The sequence below is a fragment of the Canis lupus genome, chromosome X (genome assembly GCF_003254725.2).
Source record: "Canis lupus dingo isolate Sandy chromosome X, ASM325472v2, whole genome shotgun sequence".
In the NCBI taxonomy this organism is placed as follows: Eukaryota; Metazoa; Chordata; class Mammalia; order Carnivora; family Canidae; genus Canis; species Canis lupus.
Genome location: NC_064281.1, coordinates 56,157,918 through 56,169,861, shown reverse-complemented (window position 1 = coordinate 56,169,861; position 11,944 = coordinate 56,157,918).

Below are 11,944 nucleotides of genomic sequence, written 5' to 3'. Positions count from 1 at the left end.
CCGCAAGTCCAGAAAATCAGTTTTGTTCCCTTCTTGGTATTGGAAAAACAACCCTTCCTTCTCCAATGGCCTCCTCCCTCTTTAAATTTGAGATCCTGACCAGGAGAAGGCTTTGAAAACAAGACAGGCTACTGAACAATTAATTTCTTCTAAATCCTTTTTGAGCACCTACTATGCCTCAGAACTAGTGTTGGAGACGCAGACATGGAGCTAACATTCTGGAGGAGGAACAGATAATATGGAAGTAAACATAAAGGAGATACTTTTCAATAGTAGTAAGGGCTCTCTCTAAAGGACATAAACAGGATGAGGGAGTTGGGGTAGCTACTTTAGAGAGGATGGGTCAGGAGAGGTCTCACAGGAGAGATAGTGGAGATCTGGATGATAAGAAGGAGCCAGCCATGCTAAGATTTTAGGGGAAAGTGTTCCCCGGCAGAGAGAAGAACACATGCAAAGACCCTGTGGTGGAAATGGCCTGGGTTGTCTGAAAAAGAGAAAGAAAGCCAATGTAGTTGAGGTGAAGTGAACAAACAGGATGATATTTGGACCTGTCAGGTCCCTGGGAAATTGCAGGCCACAGTGAGGAGGTTGGATGGTATGAGTGCATTGTGAACTCATGAAAGGTTCTAAGCAAAGGAGTGATGTGATCTGGTTTCTATTTTTTAAAAAGATTATTGGCTGCTGTTTGAAGGATGGATTAGATTACCCTAATAAGAAAAATGGACCAGGAGACAAGAACGGGAGTAGGGAGGCCAATTAGGAAGCCATTGGTAAATGCCAGGTGGCTTGCAGCTGGGTGGGGAAAAGTGGAAAGATTCAGGATGTATTCTGGAGATAGAGCCTACATGGCTTGGTGATGTGTTGGATGAGGGACAGAGAAGAGACAACATTCCTAATTTCTAGGTTTGGGGCTTGAGCAACTGGGTAGATGGTGGTGTCATTTATAGAGATGAGAGAGAATGGAGCAGATCGGGTTTGAGGGTGGGTTGGGAACCCATACTTTTGGATGTTTTCAGTATGAGATGTCAGAGAGGCCTTGATATAGTAGTCTGGGGCTCAAGTGAAAGGTCTGGACCTAAGAGAGACATTTGGAAGTCCTTGATATTGAGGAAAGAGTTCTCAGGATTCTTGGTGACTTGTTCAAAGCTAACCTGATGCTAGAACAGATAACCACTTCCCTCTCTACCTCCAAAATGACACCCTTGTTCTTCACTTGACCTGTATCAGTGAAGACCTACTCATAGGAGAAATGCAGAATGAAACAATGACTTTTTAATAAGCAGAAGGGCAAAGAGCAAAAGGTTGGAAAACATTGTTAGCAAAGGTGTGGGGAAACACTCATCCTCATTTATTGCTGATGGGCATATAAATTTGCCCATCCCTTATGGAAGGCAATTTAGCAGTTTCTGTTGAGATGAGAAAGACACATACACTTTGACCCCAACAATTCCACCTGTAGGAAATTATCCTACAGATATACTCACAGATATTCACAAGACTGCACGTCCCAGGATATTTATTGCTGCAATGTTTGTAATAGCAACAGATTGGAAAAATATCCACCACCAGGGGACTGGTCAAAGAAATTAAAGTACACTCTTACAATAGAATATATGCAGCCATTAAAATTGAGGAAGTGGGGCAGCCTGGGTGACTCAGCGGTTTAACGCTGCCTTCAGCCCAGGGCCTGACCCTGGAGACCCAGGATTGAGTCCCACGTTGGGCTCCCTTCATGGAGCCTGCTTCTCCCTCTGCCTGTGTCTCTGCCTCTCTCTCTCTCTCTCTCTCTCGCTCTCGCTCTCTCGCTCTCTCTCTGTCTCTCATGAATAAATAAAAAAATCTTAAAAAAACCTGAGGAAGTGCTTGAATTTTTTTTAAATTGAGATGAAACTCATGTAACATTACATTCGCTATTTTAACCATCTTATTATTTTAAAGATTTTCTTTATTCATTCATGAGAGACACAGAGAGAAGGGAGAGATATAGGCAAAGGGAGAAGCAGACCCCTGGCAGGAGCCCGTTGTGGGACTCGATCCCAGAACTCCAGGATCACACCCTGAGAAAAGCAGATGCTCAACCATTAAGCCACCCAGGCATCCCTATTTTAACCATCTTAAAGTGTAAAATTCAGTGTTTTCCTGTATTGATATGGAACATCTTCTGAGACATATTGTAAGTGCCTATTCCCACTCACCTGTTCCCACCTGCCTACCTCTGCTGGTGATCCTAGAAGGGACTTTTTTCAATGGGCACCTTTGAAATGTTGCCATGACACAGGAGGCTGAGAGAGTCTGTTGCTAGGGGAAGGTGGTGGTAATATTAATCAACAGTTCTCTTATACTATATGTTGGCAAATTGAATTTAAATAAAAATAAATAAATAAATAAAACAAAACCCAAAAAAAAAAAAAAAAAAAAAAAAAAAAAAAAACAGTTCTCTACCAGCTGCACATTAGTGTCACTGGGGAAGATCTAAAAAAAGGCCCTTGCCCAGGCCCCACCTCTAGAGATTCTGATTTAATTAGTCAGAGGTGGGGCCTGGACATGATTTTTAAATTAAGGCATAATGTACACACACGTTCAAATGCATAGGTCTTAAGTGTATAGCTCAATGAACTGTGATAATTGTGGGCAGTATGTAACCACCACCCCAGTAAAAACATAGACCATTTCCACCGTTTCCACCATCCCAGTCAATGCCCCCATTCCTGCCAGAGGAAACCACCATTCTTTCTATTGTAGATTCATTTCCATTGTTCTTGAACTGCATATAGGTAGAATCAAGCAGTATGTAACATTTTGAGATTGGCTTCTTTCACATACCATAATGCCTTTGAGAATCATCCAAATTGTTGCATTGATCAGTAGTGATCTCTTCTGCTGCTGAATGGTATTCCCTTGTGTGGACACAATTGTTTGTTTAGCCATTCACACATCCAGGGATATTTGGGTTGTCCCAATCTTTCTGCAGGCACATGCACTCATTTCTTTTGGGGTGGAATTGCTGGATTTATGTTGAACTTACTTGAAACTCCCAGTTTTCTAAAGTTCTTTTTTTCCCCAGTTTTCTAAAGTTCTTGTACCAATTTACACTCCCACCAACAAAATATGAGAGTTACAGTTGTTCCGCATCCTTGCCAACACTTCGTATTGTCATCTTTTTAATTATAGCTATTCTCATGGGTACATGGCGGTATCTCATTGTGGTTTTTTTTTTTAATTTTTATTTATTTATGATAGTCACACAGAGAGAGAGAGAGAGAGGCAGAGACACAGGCAGAGGGAGGAGCAGGCTCCATGCACCGGGAGCCCGATGTGGGACTCGATCCCGGGGCTCCAGGATCGCGCCCTGGGCCAAAGACAGGCGCCAAACCGCTGCACCACCCAGGGATCCCTCATTGTGGTTTTAAATCGTATTTCCCTAATGATGATGTTGGTTATCTTTTCATGTGCTCATCCACCATTCATATATCTTGTCCTATGTAGTATCTATTCCAGTCTTTTGCCCGTATTTTTTAAGTTATCCTTTTATTATTGATTTATAGGGGCTCTGTATATATTCTGGATAGTCTTCCTTTATCAGATTCATGTATTGCAATACAATTCTTATTTAAAAGGTCCCTCCAGGGCAGGGGCAGCCCTGGTGGCTTAGCAGCGGGGGGTGGGGGGGGGGTGGGGGGTGGGGTGGCTTAGTGGTTTAGCGCCACCTTCAGCCCGGGGCATGATCCTGGAAATCCGAGATCGAGTCCCACGTCAGGCTCCCTACATGGAGCCTGCTTCTCCCTCTGCCTGTGTCTCTGCCTCTCTCTCCTTCTGTACCTCTCATGAATAAATAAATAAAAATTAAAAAAAAAATAAAAGGTCCCTCCAGTGACTCTAATATGAATCTAGGGTTGAGAACCCCTGGTACGCTAAAGATCAGCTCCAGAATGTCCCTACTTCTATGAGTCCCTGAATATGCTCCCTAGCAACTATGCCTGATGATTGGTTATTTTTTTAAAGATTTTATTTATTTATTCATGAGAGACAGAGAGAGAGAGGCAGAGGCATAGGCAGCGGGAGAAGCAGGCTCCCTGCAGGGAGCCCAATGCAGGACTCGATCCCAGGACCTGAACCGATGGCAGACACTCAACTGCTGAGCCACCCAGGTGCCCTGATTGGTTCTTCAATCCATGTGAACATATGTGGCCATGAGGATTTGGAAAGTGAGGGTGCCTTGTCAGGCTTCCTCCTGTGGATCTGTCTGGCTTCTTGGATTGGTTCATTTATCTAAACTGTTCTCTCAAAAAATAAAAATAAAAATAAACTGTTCTCTCATCCTCTGATGTGAAACCTTAAGTAAAGGTTTACTTGGCCCTAAAATCTCCCATGTATGAAACTTGACCTTATTGCCTGACCCATTCCTACTATCTGGATATGGTGTACGACAAAGGGTTAAAGACATATTTTCTCCTGGATGGAGCTAGCTATGTCCTAGGCATAGAAGGAGTGTGACTTTCTGTATCCCCTCCCAGCCATTATCCTCAGGCGGATACCTGCTCACTGAAAGGGAGAATCATTTTCTCGTAGCCTTGGCAACCATTTACCAAGGGTTGGGGAGTTGATGGCCTGGTCCTGGTCTCTTTGAATCTGCTGTATACTGCATGACTTTGTGTAAAGCAGTTAACCATCTGAGCCTTGGCTCTTGTGACTCATAAAGGAGAACAGTAATTTCTTGCTTGTTGTGGGGAAAGTGCCTGGGATAGTGTAGGTGTTCACAAAGCCATTGGTTCCCTTGAAAGGGTATCTGGGAAGGCTTGGCTCTGGGAGCACTGCAGCTGGGCAGTGAGAGGAGCTCTCTGTTTGGGGATTTGCTATGCCCTCGACGTGCCCTGGTGTCATGTATCTGCTCCTTCCCTCCACATACAGTTTAGGAAGGCCTAGACTGACCAGGATCCCTCCTGCTGTGTCATCTTCACCCTGCCCTTCTTGGCTAATTTGAACAGAGCATCCAGCAAGGGCCCCTAGACTCTTTAAGCTCAGAGCAGATGGCTGGGAAGCCAATTCTCTGGGACATACAGTTCCTGACTCAGATCCAGGCAGGGGGCCAAGGCCTTCAAAGGGCTGTAGAAAAATGTAACCCTCATCCTCCCCTCAAGAGCTTGTAGATTTTATTGTTGGTCTCTTTTAGTGCCAAGGAAGAACAGCAGAGGACCACAAAGGTTAGGATTTGGTGCCCCCAGTAGTCCCTTCTTGGGCTGACACTGGGGAGTAGCCTTGACTTCAGCCTGTAGGGTAGGTGCCCATGCCATAGAGGGAGCGTTTGCTGCTGCAGGAACAGACACAGGTGGCTTTCTCCCAGTCAGAGATTTGGGGAAGAGAACAGAAAGGGAGAATCCCATTCCTGGGTGTCATTCTGATGGCTCTGTGCTATTTCCAGGTCCTTCCTGAGGCAGGTTTAAAAGGCAATTGCACCCAAAAGCATAAGATACCTAGGAATAAACCTAACCAAAGATGTAAAGGATCTATACCCTCAAAACTATAGAACACTTCTGAAAGAAATTGAGGAAGACACAGAGAGATGGAAAAATATTCCATGCTCATGGATTGGCAGAATTAATATTGTGAAAATGTCAATGTTACCCAGGGCAATATACGCGTTTAATGCAATCCCTATCAAAATACCATGGACTTTCTTCAGAGAGTTAGAACAAATTATTTTAAGATTTGTGTGGAATCAGAAAAGACCCCGAATAGCCAGGGGAATTTCATTTTTTTTTTATTTTTATTTTTATTTTTTATTTTTTTAATTTTTTTTTTAGCCAGGGGAATTTTAAATAAGAAAACCATATCTGGGGGCATCACAATGCCAGATTTCAGGTTGTACTACAAAGCTGTGGTCATCAAGACAGTGTGGTACTGGCACAAAAACAGACGCATAGATCAATGGAACAGAATAGAGAATCCAGAAGTGGACCCTGAACTTTATGGTCAACTAATATTCGATAAAGGAGGAAAGACTATCCATTGGAAGAAAGACAGTCTCTTCAATAAATGGTGCTGGGAAAATTGGACATCCACATGCAGAAGAATGAAACTAGACCACTCTCTTGCACCATACACAAAGATAAACTCAAAATGGATGAAAGATCTAAATGTGAGACAAGATTCCATCAAAATCCTAGAGAAGAACACAGGCAACACCCTTTTTGAACTCGGCCATAGTAACTTCTTGCAAGATACATCCACGAAGGCAAAAGAAACAAAAGCAAAAATGAACTATTGGGACTTCAAGATAAGAAGCTTTTGCACAGCAAAGGATACAGTCAACAAAACTAAAAGACAACCTACAGAATGGGAGAAGATATTTGCAAATGACATATCAGATAAAGGGCTAGTTTCCAAGATCTATAAAGAACTTATTAAACTCAACACCAAAGAAACAAACAATCCAATCATGAAATGGGCAAAAGACATGAACAGAAATCTCACAGAGGAAGACATAGACATGGCCAACATGCATATGAGAAAATGCTCTGCATCACTTGCCATCAGGGAAATACAAATCAAAACCACAATGAGATACCACCTCACACCAGTGAGAATGGGGAAAATTAACAAGGCAGGAAACCACAAATGTTGGAGAGGATGCGGAGAAAAGGGAACCCTCTTACACTGTTGGTGGGAATGTGAACTGGTGCAGCCACTCTGGAAAACTGTGTGGAGGTTCCTCAAACAGTTAAAAATAGACCTGCCCTACGACCCAGCAATTGCACTGCTAGGGATTTACCCCAAAGATACAGATGCAATGAAACGCCGGGACACCTGCACCCCGATGTTTATAGCAGCAATGTCCACAATAGCTAAACTGTGGAAGGAGCCTCGGTGTCCATCGAAAGATGAATGGATAAAGAAGATGTGGTTTATGTACACAATGGAATATTACTCAGCCATTAGAAATGACAAATACCCACCATTTGCTTCAACGTGGATGGAACTGGAGAGTATTATGCTGAGTGAAGTAAGTCAGTCGGTGAAGGACAAACATTATATGTTCTCATTCATTTGGGGAATATAAATAATAGTGAAAGGGAATATAAGGGAAGGGAGAAGAAATGTGTGGGAAATATCAGAAAGGGAGACAGAACATAAAGACTCCTAGCTCTGGGAAACGAACTAGGGGTGGTGGAAGGGGAGAAGGGCGGGGGGTGGGAGTGAATGGGTGACGGGCACTGGGGGTTATTCTGTATGTTAGTAAATTGAACACCAATAAAAAATAAATTTAAAAAAATTCATCTGTTCCCTTAAAAAAAAAAAATAAAAGGCACAGTGCTGGCAAGTGCTGGCAAGAAGTGTGGCTGGTATCATGTTTGGACCACCCCCCTTCCTTGGTTCATGGTCTCCACTATTGCTTTGGATATATCACTCCTACCCATGGCCTCATTATAGCTCTCCAACATGGTGTCTGTTGCTCTCCTTTGAGACTCGTAAATTGACAAATTCATCCATCCATCCCAAAATACTTACTTATTAGCTACTATATGTAGGTACTGTGGTAAGCTCTGCAAGGCTATAATGTGAAAAAGACAGATCTGTCCTTCACAGAGCTCACATGATCCTGGGTGAGCCAGAGGTAACAAGGCAGCTACATTCCATCGACTAAATCCAATGACAAAGGCAAGGTGTGTCACATTGTGTCCCAGAGGATGACTATTGGGAAGGATTATGGAAGAAGGTCCCTGGAAGAAGGGAAGGGAGATTTGAGCTGAGAGCTGAGGAGTGAATAGGAGATAGTGAGACAAAAAGGAAGGGAAGAGGGACACCTGGGTGGCTCAGTGGTTGAGCGTCTTCCTTTGGCTCAGGACGTGATCCCGGGGTCCTGGGATCGAGTTCTGCATTGGGCTCCCTGCAGCGAGCCTGCTTCTCCCTCTGCCTATGTCTTTGCCTCTCTCTCTCTATCTCTCATGAATAAGTAGATAAAATCTTAAAAAAAAAGGAAGGGAAGAAAGTCCAGGCAGAAGAAACAGCATGCAAAGCAAGATTTAAGTGGAAGTGGTTCAGTTTGAGAAGAGTGGTGTGTGTGTGTGTGTGTGTGTGTGTGTGTGTGTGTGTGTGTGTGTGATTAGACAGGAGAAGCAGTCAGTGGCCAGATCAGGAAGGCCTTGAAAGCCATGGTGAGGAGCCAGGACTTGATCTGGAGGGCAAGGAGGAGGCTTCAAAGGGTTTAAACAGGCCATGACATGGTCAGGTTGGTGTTTCTGGAAGATCACTCTGGTTTCTGGGTACAGACACAGTGAGGGGGTGGACACAAAATAAAAGCAGGAAGAAAGTCAGGAAGCTATTGCAGTCAGCCAGGTGCAAGATGACCATGGCATAGACCAGAAGGGTGGCAGAGGTGATTAAGAGAAGTGTTAGGGTTTGGGATATATTTTGGAGGTAGAGCCAACAAGACTTATTGTTGAATTGGAAAGATGCCTCCCAGTTTCTGACTTGAACGATTAGGGGAGGGGGTTGGTAGTACTGTTCATGGAAATGAGGAATACTGAGGGAACAGGTCTTGGGGAGTGGGGGGATGAGTTCATCAGTGTCATGTTGAGTTTGAGCTTCCAGGAAGATACATCCTGTAGCCAGTTGGCCATCTAGGTCTGATACTCAGGAGAAAGGATGAGGCTAGAGACAGAATTGTGAGGTTTGGGGAGTGGATGAGGTAGCTCAAAGAGAGGGTAGAAGGCCATGTTTCTTCCAGCACCACTGCCCTGTCAAATGGTTCCTTACCCTTTGGTGCCTGCCTGCTTCAGCTCAAATCCTACGAGGCAGGTTTAGAAGACACCAAAAACTGCAATTCGGTGCAAAAACGTTGCGGATAATCCTCCCTCTTTCCCCTCAGTTCCTGTCATTTCCACAGCATTCTGGACTGATTTGACTTGCTTCCAGTAAGAATTTACCCAGCCCAGGGGGCCAGGTTGGCCGCCATTCTTAGGAAGCTTGGTTTCCGGCTCCCCCTGCTGACAGAACTGGAGATGACTCACAGCTGGGCTGCAGAGCTAGGGAGCACCTTCCCCTCCCCTCAAAAGAGGGGATGGAGGAGATCTCCGGGTGGCTCGGCGGTTTAGCGCCGCCTTGAGCCCAGGGCGTGAGCCTGGAGACTCAGGATCGAGTCCCACGTTGGGCTCCCTGCATGGAGCCTGCTTCTCCTTCTGCCTGTCTTTCTCTCTGTGTCTCTCATGAATAAATTAAATCTTAAGAAAAAAAAAAAAAAAAGAGGGGATGAAGACCTCAGCCCCCAGAACTCTTCTCCAACCCCGAGCCCAAATCCCACCCACTTTAGAACCCTTGCTAGAAATAGCGAGAGAAAAGCCTAATTAGGGATCTGGGAATCACAAAAATTTTTAAGTTTTTAAAATTTATTTGACAGAGAGAAAGCAGCGGCAGGCAGAAGGAAAGGGATAAGCAGGCTTCCCACGGAGTAGGGAGCTGGATTGATGCGGGGGTCCATCCCCATCCCAGGACCTTGGGATCATGACTTGAGACAAAGGCAGGCGCCTAACTGACTGAGCTGCCCAGGCACCCCTGGGAATCACAAATTCAATCCTTCCTGTTTCCAAATTACTTTCTTCTTTTTTCTGCCCCAAACTCTTGTTCTCCTTGCCCAGGAAGATTTCATTTGGTTATTTATACCCATCTCTAAAAACACTCTTCCAGGAAGCCTGGGTGGCTAAGCGGTTGAGCGTCTGCTCAGGGTGTGACCCCAGGATCTAGGATAGTCTCACATCCGGCTCCCTGCAGGGAGCCTGCTTCTCACTCTGCCTAGGTCTCCTGCCTCTTTCTCTCTCTTTCTGTTTCTCAAAATAAATAAATAAATAAATGAATAAATAAATAAAATCTTTTAAAAAATCACTCTTCCATTCTTAGTCCCCATGAACAGTATTTTGCTGACACCCAGTTTACCTATCTCCTCCTGTGCCATGATCGGTGCTCAAAAGAGCACTGGGCTAGGAGTCAAGGAACCTCGGTTGAGTCCTGTTTCTGCCACTGAGTCACAGTATGACTTTGGACCAGTCACTTCCTTCTTTACCAGTGACAGTTTGCTCACCTGTGACTCTGGACTGGATGCCAAAAAAGTCCCCTCTCAACTCTAGTATTTTAGGCACCATCACCTGGTGCTCATCACAATTGCCTTCCCTAATCTCCGTCACCTATTTAACCCACCCCCTACCTCCCCTCTGGTAACCATCAGTTTGTTCTCTATAGTTAAGAGTTTGTTTCTTGGTTTGTCTCTTTTTTTCTTCCCTTTGCTCATTTGATTTATTTCCTAAATTCCACATGAGTGAACTCAGAGTATTTGTCTTTCTCTGACTGGATTATTTTGCTTAGCATTATAATGCTAGTGTATACACTAGCTCCATCCATGTCATTGCAAATGGCAAGATTTCATTCTTTTTTATGGCTGAATAATATCCTCGGGGTGTGAGAAAAAAAAAACAGAAAAATCCAGTAGCCTAAGGGCAGGCAAGCTGCAAAGTAGTTCCTTTCTTCCCAGTATTCAGAGTCTTTGGCAGATCACGACAGCTGGGAAACAGGGAGGCGGGAGCCTGGGTCCTGAGGGAGTTCCTTCTAAGCTTTTCTCTACAGCCCACAGAAGGGCAGCTGCCTAAGACAGTAATCAGGGTTTTGCTTTGCTCCATTTTGAGTGCTCAAGTGTTCCAAGGATATAGAAGTGATGATGGTAGACCCTGGAGCCAAAGCACAACTGGAGATGGCCTTCCCCAAATTGACGATGAAGATTTTTTGTGCTCCTCTTTTTTTCCTTTCTTATGGAATGCTCCCCACCAGCCCTTCTTCTCTCACACTCATACTTTGGGTATCCAGCACACCTGCACACTCAACCTACCCCCATCCCAACTTGTCTCCAGGAAAAGAAGTGATCAAACACTTCAACAGGGTAAACAAGCTCTTTCACAAACTGGCTTCTGATTACTTCATCACCCTCATTTCCCACTACTGTCCTCTTCTTTCCAGCAATAAGCAGTGGACACAGTGAATGAACATTGATTTTTGTCTGTATAGACATGGTATTGAATTCTGGCTCTGCCATCTTCTAGCTTTGGAACCTTAGGCAAAGTCACTTGATGTTCCTGAACCTCAGTTTTTGCTGAGGATAATAGTATACCCAAAGCCCTCTTAACAGAAAAGACTTAAAGCCATATGAAAATATGACTAAACATCATGTGAACCAGGAAAATAGCCCATATTCTCTTTTCAGAAGATACCTTTTTAAGCTCCTAATGATCTATGAAATTTACAAAAAGCTTAAAAACCTCAGGACTTAGGGTGGGCATGACTGGGTCAGTTAGGTGAGTTTTCAAATACTGAATGTTAATTAGTACCTTGAAGAATCACAAAGTACGTTTTGAACAATGTAAGAACAAGGACAATTTTTGTTGGCCCACAACCTATTTAGGATCCCCCCAAGCAAGCCACTTAAACTCACTTAGCACGACTCCTGCCTGAGCTCTACGTTTGAAAATATGATTGCATCCTAGTTGGAGCTTCTAAAGAAATGGTGACCATGCTTTATAGCACTACTAATTTCTTAAATGAGAGCTTTGGCTTGGCTCTTGAAGACCCTTCAATGTGAGTTTAAGTCATGGGGACCATGCCTCCCAGGGTGTTTGAATTCAAAGCCTGCTCAGCGCCAGGCAATGGCGAGCATGGAAAGAAGGAAATTTTGGGGCGTGGGCTATGAAGGTCTCTAGGGGCCACTACAATGACTGAGATCATAGCAGGCATTCTACTTCACTCACGAGGGTGGCACACGCACAGGCACAAATGTGCTGAAGCACGGTTTGGATTGGATTGACTACGCTAGAGGAACAGGACACGAAGCCGTCCCACTCCGCTGGGGCTGCAACTGCCTCTTAGCTCCAGGGCGCGTAAGCGCGGGCGCGCGACCTACGTGGGCGGG